The following is an 11,108-nucleotide window of genomic DNA, read 5'->3' on the forward strand; positions in this document are numbered from 1 at the left end:
TATCTCTGGAGGCCTCTCAAAACTGTGGAACAAATCAGTGGCATTGCTTCTCGCTTGTCTTACCCTCCCCCCATTTATTTTTTTGACAACCTAGATGTATCATTTGCTAATATCAGCCATTTGGAACAGAGAGCTTACTGACGTTTGCTTTTGCAATCCGTTCAATAACATGTCATCACCATATGAGTACCAGCGGGCAGCAACTCACGTCAGTATTTCCAAGGCCCTATGGCAGCTCAGGTGCCACAGTGATTGAATGGTGTGGGGCAGGTGGGTAACACTATTTTCCTGTACAAACGTGGAAAAATTACACCTGGAATCCTGCCTTTGCTGCCTTTTTATCAGAAGGAAGCAGATAATGTGGAGGGAGTTCAGAGAAAGCAACACAAAATGATTGAAGGGCTGAAGGGAAACGGTTGGGCATGTAAGAATGGTGTGAAAACTAAATGTGCATAGTTTATGTAAGCAATCTTTAAGGAGAAGGCATGATGACATGAAGTATAAATATCAGGGAGGGAGGGGAGTTTGAGTTGGTGAAAGGGACTATAGCCAAAACAGAAGAAGTAAAAGTGAGAAAAGGAAGATATACATGGCCTTATGAGGAAAATTTTCCAGAGAGTGAGAGCTACAGGACCATGGAGCAGTCCTCTAAATGAATTGGTAGAAGCTCCATCTCTGGAGACATTTAAATCTGGACTGTACAAAGCATTAGAAAATATAAAAATACACTGTAGGGAACAATCCTGCACTGTCAGGGGATGGACTAGATGACTTAATGCATCTTTTCCATTTCTAATTTCAATGATTCTATGGCCCATTAATTGCATATCATACAAATGCAGTAAAATTTGATGTGAATTAAAAAAAGAGCCTACACTGTGGGAAGGCTGCCAGACTCGGTATAGACATATTCCTTAAAACATAGGAGACAAGTACATCTCTCCTTAGGGTTGTTATTATTCTTAAAGTTATTCTGTTCACATTTTCTTTAGGATATTCATGCTGCATGTAGACGAGTGCAGGACAGGTGATACTTTCCTGTGAGCATGTCTTGTGAATTGATGCTCTGTGCTGTTTCCTTAGGAACATAAAAATGCACGGTTTCCTACACTGGCCTGTACTGGGATGAAGTTAAGTGGTGATTTGCCTTTGCAGAATTAATTTTTTATAGGGCTCGATCTTCTTCTGTTGAAATACATAGCAGAACTTTGACTGATTTCAGTTGTCTTGCACCTGAACACTGTATTGCTAGCAGTTTGTTAATCCAGAGACTGCTAGAAAGTGCAGTAGCAATTTGTCAGAGAGAGGACAACAGCATTTTGTGGAAGTCTGGGATTATTTGTGGAAGGTCTTTAAAAAGATGCTGGTTCTTGGTCCTACACACTGGCTGTTCAAATGAAGTCATTATGCAGCTCAAGCCAACCTTTTTCTCTTCCCAGTCATGTCTCCCCAAGGTGGGAGACTCATGTAACAGGCTGCTTCTCCTTCAGCCTCTACGAACAGAAGGAGCTACATCCTGTGGTTTTATGCAGGGCATCACGGTAGGCTCCTGCCTCAGTCCAGGCACACCTGAGCAGCAGGGCACTGCAGTCTTCCACCCAGCAGTGACTGGCATGATGATCTTGGAGCAGAGAAGAAACCACAGCATTGCACCTCGGCTGGGGACATACCGCGCCTCTTGGCATGTGGTAGACCATGACATTGGCTTAAAAGCGGGAAAAATAATACTTGAAAAGTCTCTGCCTCCATAGGGAAAAACACACATAAAACTGTGGCCAAGATCTCTTCTCAGCTGAAGCCTTGGTACTCAGTCTTCACTGGTGAACTCATGCTAGGCAGCTCGTGTGTTGGGCTTTTTTTATCTACTTGTCTAGAATAGCATAATAATGCTTAAAGAGCGGCACAGTTGGGTGCAGCTGGCCAGTAACTCAGCTTTATGGTATCATAGCAGAAAACTGAGTGAGGCAGGGAATCAGAGCGTACTAGTACATATACATAATATATTTCATCCCACTAGCTGCTCACTAAACACAAACCACATCTTTTTCTTCCTGTCTAAACATGCTGCTATGGAAAGTTAAGTCTTGTCCTCTTAATTTCTAACCTCAGCCTGTTAACTGGCTCTGTCCTGAGCTGTCTCCCTGACCATATAATCTGCAAAACATTGAGTAAATCAATTTATGTTTCCATTCAAAGTTCTTGTTACAAGAGTTCATTTGTTTTGAAGAGCTTCACAAACTTCTTCAATAGGTTGACAACGAGGCCTCCTTTTTCTCCAAAGACCTCTACAATGATTAGCTCATCCTGAGCCTAAGTGAAAGGCTGTGCCTGTCAGTAGCACACCATTAGAGTGCCATTTTCTCCTGAACTCCTATGATATTTTTGGCACCGATCAATTCACACAGTTAGCAATAACTTCTTATATAGGATGTGCTCACAGAAATCACCAAAGAAACGCGTAGAGATAGATATTCAGGAAAGCACTTGCCAATGTAAGGCTGGGAAATAAAGGGGAAGTCCATTTGACAGGTCCCTGTGATGATCATATGGCAGGTAGCGATTCCCTGTTCTGAGCGAGTGCCTGGGGAAGGAGGAACTCCAGCCAATTTCAGCGAACGTGAGAGCTAGCCTATAGGGTGAGCTAAACCCTAAACCAGTGAGGTTAGTATGGTCACAAAAGCACACAGATGAAAAAGAGAAATAAAACTTAGCCTAGTCAGCCTCCAGTTTGGGGCTCAGTTAAAGGAGGGTTGCCATTGCAGAGAACGGCAGGGCAGCGGTCTTACTTTAGTTACAAGGCAGATTTGATTGTAGGGGAACTGAAGGAGAGAGGATATAGTGGACCAGCTGGGCAGTGGAAAGGAGAGCTCCCTTGCTACCCTCCTGGTCCAGGGTGGGGAGATGCCAGTACCAGTTACGGCACAAGCATGGACCTCAGTGTTGGAGACCTGCTCTGACTGTATCCAGGACACTGAGGAGGCTCGGTGCTGAGTGTCTCCTGAGTAATACACAGTGTGTTATTGCTTTACCACTGGACCTCGGTGACTGCAATTTAGTAACGAACCATGGCAGAACAGGACCACCACAATGTTGGTGAAAAAGATGCTTCCACATCACAGCTCTTTGATGTTCTGCTTTGATGATCTCTACTGTTCTGCTTATATTTTTCCTCAGGACGGCCTTCACGCAAATTTCTTACCCTTGCAAAGGGAATTTTTTTTATTTCACCCTTGTTCTGCTTTGCTTTCTGCAATAGAGTAACAGAGCATGATTGTTGTAAACCTACTTTGGGTGGTCCCTTACAGAGCTCCCCTAACCTTCCTCACCCTTCTTGGCTTCTTTAGATCCCAGCTGCAAGACTGTGAAGAGATAAGACCTGCTCTTAGCTATTCTGCCAAAAGAAAAATAAAGGGAGAAGAGTGTGACCTATACTCACAGCCTGTGAGACCCACGCCAGCATCTGAGAAAGAAGTCTTAAAGAAGTAATAACATTAATGCAGATGTAGAACTGTCATATTTGATTTACAATGGGCAGACAATTCCAGGCAATCACTCCCACAGCTATCATAACTCAGACACATTGCATATGTGTGTGTGTGTGGGCACGCACACTGCATTTATGTGTATTGCATATAGATAGACAGAAAACTCATTATCAAGTACAGTAATGGTAAATATTTTATGGGCTTCATTCTTTAAGTCTAAGTCCTTAGTGAAGCCAGTCCTTAGTGAAGCCACTGAGGGAAATTTTACCTGAACAGAAACTGACAAGGGCAGCAGGGTTTGGCTCCATGTCAACCGGTTGGCTTCATCTTGCTGTGCTATTCCTTGATGGTGACAGTAAGAGCAAGGGGACTCCCCCTGCTTCCCTTGTGGGGGAAGGACCCCTGTGCCACCGGAACAAGCAGAGCAGCGCTTGGGTGAGCAGCGGATTTTCTGTCTCTTTTTAGAGAGAGGGAGACAGTGCGTGAGGATGGATGGAGGAAAGTTGGAGTGGTGGTTCTGTTTCCTCTGCACAGCCTGAAGCTGTTCCCCTGGGAAAGCGAGAGACTGGTACAAGCTGCTTACCAATCTGCATGCCTGCCGTGCCCCGGGGAGAAAGTCTATGGAGCACGGCCATCTATTTTTGCTGTTTAAAACCGGATTTGCTCCTTGCAGCTCGTTAACAAATTCTTTAAACAATCAAATGAGAAACCTCGATGCCACTTTTTCGTTGCCTTAGGTTGCCTATCCAAAATGATGCTCACTTGCGGTGAAGTGTCTGTTTGTCTGTGAAGCCTAACCTGGTGCCAGTTCTTCAAACCTGAGCGATTCATCTCTCTCGACTCACCTACGGTCTTATGCCAACAGGAGTCCCCTAAGAATTAATAGAGTGCTGCATGGGAATAAGTGGGGGAGGAATCAGGTTTTCGCTGAATGCTGGCATGTTTCAGATTCATCGGGCCCACGGACAGCATTGCTCATGCTGAGTTTATCTAGCCCAGAAAGAGTCTTCTGCTTTTCTGACTCCTTTCTTGTCAAATGGAAACCAATCAATTCTCAGAGGGTGTTGAACTGAAACCAAAAAGCCGGTTTAAAATGTATCTTGCTGGAAATTGGCAAGCCTATCTACCGGCTCCACATCAGTGCCTTTCTGCTGAAGCACTGTCTTTACTTGGCAGCGACACAAGATGGAATAAAAACAAGCAGTTCTTCCCAAATTCCTGCCTGCTTAAATTTACATACAAGATTAAATGATTTTTTGTCTTGTTATTATACCCCCTGGGTTCCTGCACTGCAGGTTGTTTTATGCATAAATCATTTATAGCTGACACATTGCCTATAATTTTCTCCAGAAACTGGTAATTTCTTAGTGCAGTAAATTCACTATAATTTATAGCAGAAAACACCTTGGAGTTACTGAGCTAACATTCCTCACTTGCGGTCCTAAGCTGTCAGGTGTTTCTGTGCTGCTGCCTGATACCAAGCAGTCGCTGTGCATCCCTCCCAGCAGCGTCTGTGTATCAGTTGCAGGCAAAATTAGGCAGGGAGCCAGAAAGACCCTGACAACTTGTTTGCAAAGTGTTGTGGAACCAGCCAGACTGAAAGATGCTTACTTTTACTTTTATTTTGGCATTTTGTTTGATTGTGGACCTGAAAGGACTTAGTCATCCTACAACAGTTAACCTTTTCTATTTGCTGTGGTTTAATTCATTAATTTTTCTTTAAAAAAAAAGTATTCTGTGTGACATGGAAGAAGTTTTTCTGGGGAGATTAATAACTTTCTCAGTCACATATGGTCAAGCCCTGTTTGCTTCTAGCCATGTTTCAGAACGCTCTGGGGCTTTTTTTGGTGGTAGCTTGTCAAAAAAGCCACACGTTACCCTGATTTATCTGAGAGCCGTTCATGCCAAGCCTGGTGCTGCTCAGCCATGCTTTGCTTGTATCATTTGTCCGGTGAAATGATAAGCTGCAAGTTCTTGCCTTGTAATACTGAGCAAAATGTACATGTGTGCTGCACAGTCTTTGTCCTCCACTGCAGCACATGAACCTGGGCAGGGGTGGTAGCTGTTGCACTACCTTGAAAGTTGTTTGTACAAAGGCAGTTGCTCACCTTCATGAACAGAAGAAGTGACCATGCTCCTTTATATGCTTTGCAAGTGCAAAAAGGTGTTACTATGAACTAGGGTGTGGATTTGTAGCTTATCTGCTGCTCAAAGATAAATATCCTTCTGGTCTGTAGCAGTCCTTGGTGAAAACCTGGCATGCCCCATGCCGTGCAGCTGAGGTGCAGTGTGTGCAAGGCTGTGCACAAGGGCAGGTCCCACAGAGCAGCTGTGGCAGGGTAAAACCCTTCACTAGCTTTCATCTGTCTTACCCAAGGACAGCTGCAGATGATGAAGGCAACCATCAAAACCATCCTGTCTCCCCTCTGAGCAGCCCAGGGGGTACTGGCTCAGCCTCGGACACCCTCAGGCCAGCACAGAGCAGTGGGGCCAGTGGATGTCCCGTGGGGCTGACCCGGCACAGGGGGACTTGTTTAGTCTAGCATGGGGATGGCTGGGAAGAGATAGGATCACTCTCTATAAATACATCAGGGATAAACAACAGGGAGGGAGAAGGGATTTTAAAAATATTTATTATCTACAGTTTTAGGACCATGTTGGCACAAGAACAAATGGTTATACGCTGGCTGCAAATAAATTTAGGCTGGAAATTAGAAGAAAGTCCTAATCAGCAGAGCAGGGAGGTCCTGGGATGGCTTTCCAATCGGAGCAGCAGTGGGCAAAACCAAACGGCTGTCAAGATGGTGGTGGATAACTAGATGAAAGGTTTTATATGTTATGCTTGTCCTAAGAAGACACTGGTGGGAAAGCACGTGAGGTCCCTTCCCCTCCTGTTTGCTCTGCAATGTCTCCCAGTGACTCCTTGAGCTCCCCAGGGAGGCATTCTCCTAAATCATTTCTTCTCTGAGAGTCCAAAGACATCAGCCTTTTCAATCCAGGGGCAAGGCATCGATCAGGGAATGTCCACCCTCTTCCTCACGCTCCCTGAGCCAAGATCGACCCAGATAAAATAGGAGACTGAAGGCTCAGAGAAGCTAGCACGATCTAGGTTTTAAGAAAGTGTTTTTGAGAGAAACTTTTGAGATTCTGTTAATCCTAACTCATTATTACCAATGTCAACAGTCCAAGTTTTCATCACTTATTTATTTCTAAATCATAACTATTTGCTTTTGGAAACACAGGCCCAGGTTTGCAATACCTATAGGCTCTTGCTGAAGAAAGCAGCATATGTAAGCCATTTGTGAGCTTTTTTTCATTAACAGGGACTTTCTTCACCTGTAGAAATAATATTAGGAGAATAGGTTTCTTTTTAAAGATGACTGATGTGTTTTGATCTATTTTCCAGCTATATTTGAGGAGAGTGTATCGACATAGAAAATAAGAGTAAAAAGGCATGAGAAAAGGCAGGGAAAATCCAAAGAAAAGGTCACAAACTATTACTAGCAAAATTCCCTAGGTCACAAATCACAGTATTTTGATCAATACAACTTCTGGTTTGCAATTAGGACTGTTCAAAGAAATTGAATGGCATTTAACTGAATATTTAATACAGGCTAAGATTGCTGGCCCAGCACAATAAGTTTAGCAGGACAGGCAGGTCTCACATCTGCCTTTACAGAGCTGCGCAGGCTTGAAAAGCAGAAATTAAAAGTGAGGTAAGGTTTATACGTGCATATGTACCCAGTGGACACAGCAAAACGCCTTAGTGCAGGTAAATGTGCAGAGGCAGAACAACAAAAAAGAGTCATTTCTCATGATGGCTTGTTTGCCTCTGTAGGCAAAATCTCTTCTTGGCTGGCCATACTTGCCAGTACGCGGTAAAAACTTCCAGACCTCAGCAAGACTCTGGCATTGCCTGCTCCACTCCCAAAATCCAGAGGCAGGAGAGAGCCCATGGCCCTCACGGCCATCACCAGTGACAAATCACTGGAGACCTTGTTGCCTCAGCCTCCTCTGCGGCTCTGCTGTTTGACTTGGCAGCTCTCGATGTTCCTAGTGTGATTCGACTGTTTACCATCATGTCCACCGCATGCAAACCCTTCAAAATGTCAAACATCAGAGATTAAAACAAAAGAAAATACAGTGATCACAGGATACGTGGCTCCCAAGGCAGCCGTGACAAAAATGCATCCTCAATCACATACACTTTTGCCACTTCAAAGGAAACGCCATTTAATGAAAGGCTAACTCTTCATCAGGCCTTCTCAGATCAGGCATTTTTCTCAGGTCTGTTCCTGGAACATGTTTAAAGAAAACTTTCTCCCCTCACCCATTTGGAAAATGTCTTACATTCCAGTGTTAAAACTTAGATCACCCCATACTCTCCAGTCCTCTCTAGGGCCCTGCAATAAATGTCGCAAGGAAAAGGATAAGGAGGGAGAGGCTTTGACTGCGACTGTGTCAGGCAGTGGTCTAGTTTCCAGTTGTTTGCTGTAGCTTATGTAAATTAAACTCGGAACATCCTTCTCCTGCTTTTTTTCCTTCCAACAGATTTCATGCCAAAACTTTTTCAGGTATGCGGGTGTAAACCTGAAGAAATTCCCCTGGGTTGACCAAACCACTGCAGACTTACACTTCTAAATAAGACCAGTGTACTGCCAATGTGGTGACAAGGTTGGCATGCACCTAGACTTTATTTTTTTCCTTCCAATGTTGCAAAACTGTGGTCTCAACACAGTTTGTACTGGACAATTTCCATCCTCCAAGAACCTGACAAGTAAAGAGCATTTGTGAAGAGTGTGTCAGAGATTTCCAGAAAATAAGGGATATAGCTTTAGGCTGTCGATTTGTTCTTTGGCACTACCATGGGAGCTGATTCCAGCGCTGCTGACTCCCAGGCCATTTATCTGGAAAACCCTCACCTAATGGGAGACATTTCAGATGCGTCTGCATTACTTTGGAGGCATTATATTCAAGCACGTGTAAATTCCCATCTTACACACCGTTCCTATAACTTGATTTCAGGTTGCTATTGCTGAAAATCACCTACTTTGGAAGGGTATATTTATGTTTTAGTGGTGCATATACGACTAGCAGGCATCCAGAATACGTGTAAAACCTGGTAGTGTAGCTCTGGGTACCATTCTGAAGTACTGATACATGGAGCTCTCTTTCCATCCCCATGCTCTCACTGAACCTGCCATCAAAATCCCAACAGAGGGACAAAGGCACAGTTGTTTTGATGGTGACTTAGTGAGAGTGACAGTGAGAGTCTTTAACTGGCACACGCATCTGGCTCATGGGCTTTTGGACTCCCCTATCATCCAGGCAAGTCCAAGGAAATGTTTCTGGTTTTGGCTTTGCAGATCATTCCTTCAGCTTTCTGTGATTTCTGAAGTGTGGCCCATTGCCTTGCTTCTCCAAGCCCCCAGACCAACCAGAGTTACATTGGATGAGACTTCCCAGCAGCAGATACACTTGTTTCTTGTCCTGATCCCTCCTCTCTGTCTCCAACCCCCTGTAGGACAGGAACAAGCAGAGGTCATTGCAGGTACAGACCCAGACCTTGAAAACACTTCAGTTCATCAAGGACATGTCATCCATTTGGTAGCAGCACCTTACCTCTGCAAGCTTCATCACTGAAAGACTGAAAGAAGAGTTCAGGACTGTAGAATATCATCTCTGTACACGTCCAGAGACATAGCCCTAGAGCAGGGCATCCCAAGGCCTGTGAAAAAGCCCCACTGTGAAGAACCACAGCAGAGATCCTGAAAAATCTGTGCTCTTCCTCTCTTTGTATAAATTTGGCATACCTTGCAGCCAAGTCTACAGCTCACGTGTGAGCTGGGAAAGAGCGTGTGTACACCACTGCTCCTGGCAGGGAGTCTTGCAGCACATACTGCTGTACTCTCTGAAGGAGTCTGACACGGGATGGAAAGTATGTCAGCAGAGTGAGATGAACATCAGACCAAGCTGTGAACACAGGCTTTTTGCAAAGTGCAGAACGACCAGGAGTTGGGAATGGTTGCTGAACGATGGTCTCAAGATGGGGCTTTTTCTACCTGCGCCATCATATCACTGCCCTTTACATTTTAGTCTATACGTTTGCTCCACACCTGTGTTGGTCCATTGTGACCTGTCTACTCCAGAAAGCCAGCACGTGGCAGCCAAACAGTCAGGCGTAGCTGCATTCCCAGCACTGCCTAGGAAGACTGTTTCACGATAGTCTCCATCTTAGGAGGTTTAGGATAAGGTCAGTAACACAACAGAGTATCCCACTTTCTGATGCTAAAAAGCTTCCTGCTTTGGTGTCAGAAAGGAGTATCTCACCTCACTCTAAAGGAAATTCTAGTGTTTTGAGGGTGGTTGTTTTTAGTTCCCAGTGCTTCTTGCTGAAAACTTTTCAGTCATGACCAAAGGTTTTTGAACTAGCACTCGTGTGCTCGGGTACTAGCAGAGACTTGTTGAGAGAGTCTGATGGCATCTATTGGGATTCCCAGGGTGGTGAATAGGGGAAATATCAATCATTTCCTTTTAAAACATCAACCATATGATCTGTGCTCTGCTGTACAGAATCCAAAGTACAGACAGTGCTTGTACTGAAGAACTTGCATGTCCAAACAAGACGCTCATGGGCCAGACAGACTGCAGTCCGTAATCCAGAGGTACAAAAGCTGGTATACGTACTGGTATACGTTAAATGATTATGTGTGAATTGTCAGGTTTTATAGCTAACTGATTGTAAAAGGAACATGCTAACATGCTGTTATGATAAATATTATTGCTTTATTTGTAGTCAGTTACCAGAGGCACAGAACTATTCATCTCTTTCATACATTGTTATTTTGTTCAAAAACTTAAAAAACCACCACAGCCTCCCCAAAAAGGCAAAGAGGAGCATTTGATGAGGTCATTAGTGTTGCCCCACTGCCCACATTACCTTCATTGCATTGTCATACTCTTCTGCTTTTTATTTAGAGGTCTCATGGAGAATGTGGGGGATACCTGCTGATTGTAGACTGGATTCCAGAAAGAAGGAAAGAAAGAGATAATCTGCTGGGTTTTGGATATGACAACCAGTTCAAGGCATTGATACCCAACTGGATCTTTTGCCCATTCAGTTTTCTTTCTGCACAGCTGAATGCCAATCACTCGGTTGAACACGCCTTTCCATGCTACCTGGTTTGTATGCCCTTGGGATGAAAATGATAGTTCATGGATAAGGTGATGTGTCAAACTGGCTTGGCAAAACTGGACAATGGGCACTTTTCAAAGGTATTAAAACTTTTTCTCCATGGTTAGTTCAGGACCCTAAGACACATCTGTTCCCGTGACTAAATCCAGCAGCCCACTTTAATCACCAAGCTCTCAGCTGGTTTCCTGTGTGCAATACCAGGCAGAAGGCAAAATGAGCACACACAGCAGTCTGCTACAGTGTAGGCCCCAGGAATTCCTATTTCTTCTGAAGAAGTGTTTTTCTGCTTTGCAGAATCCTATTGTCCCAAGAAATCTGTCAAGAGCAGAGTATGAAGTCCAAGGACAGGAAGGGAGCTTAAAGACCAGGAAATATATGTTGAAACAGGGCTTTTTTTTTTTTTTTTTAAGATAGCATCAGGTTAGAGG

Source organism: Falco biarmicus, chromosome 4, assembly GCF_023638135.1.
Source record: "Falco biarmicus isolate bFalBia1 chromosome 4, bFalBia1.pri, whole genome shotgun sequence".
Taxonomy (NCBI): Eukaryota; Metazoa; Chordata; class Aves; order Falconiformes; family Falconidae; genus Falco; species Falco biarmicus.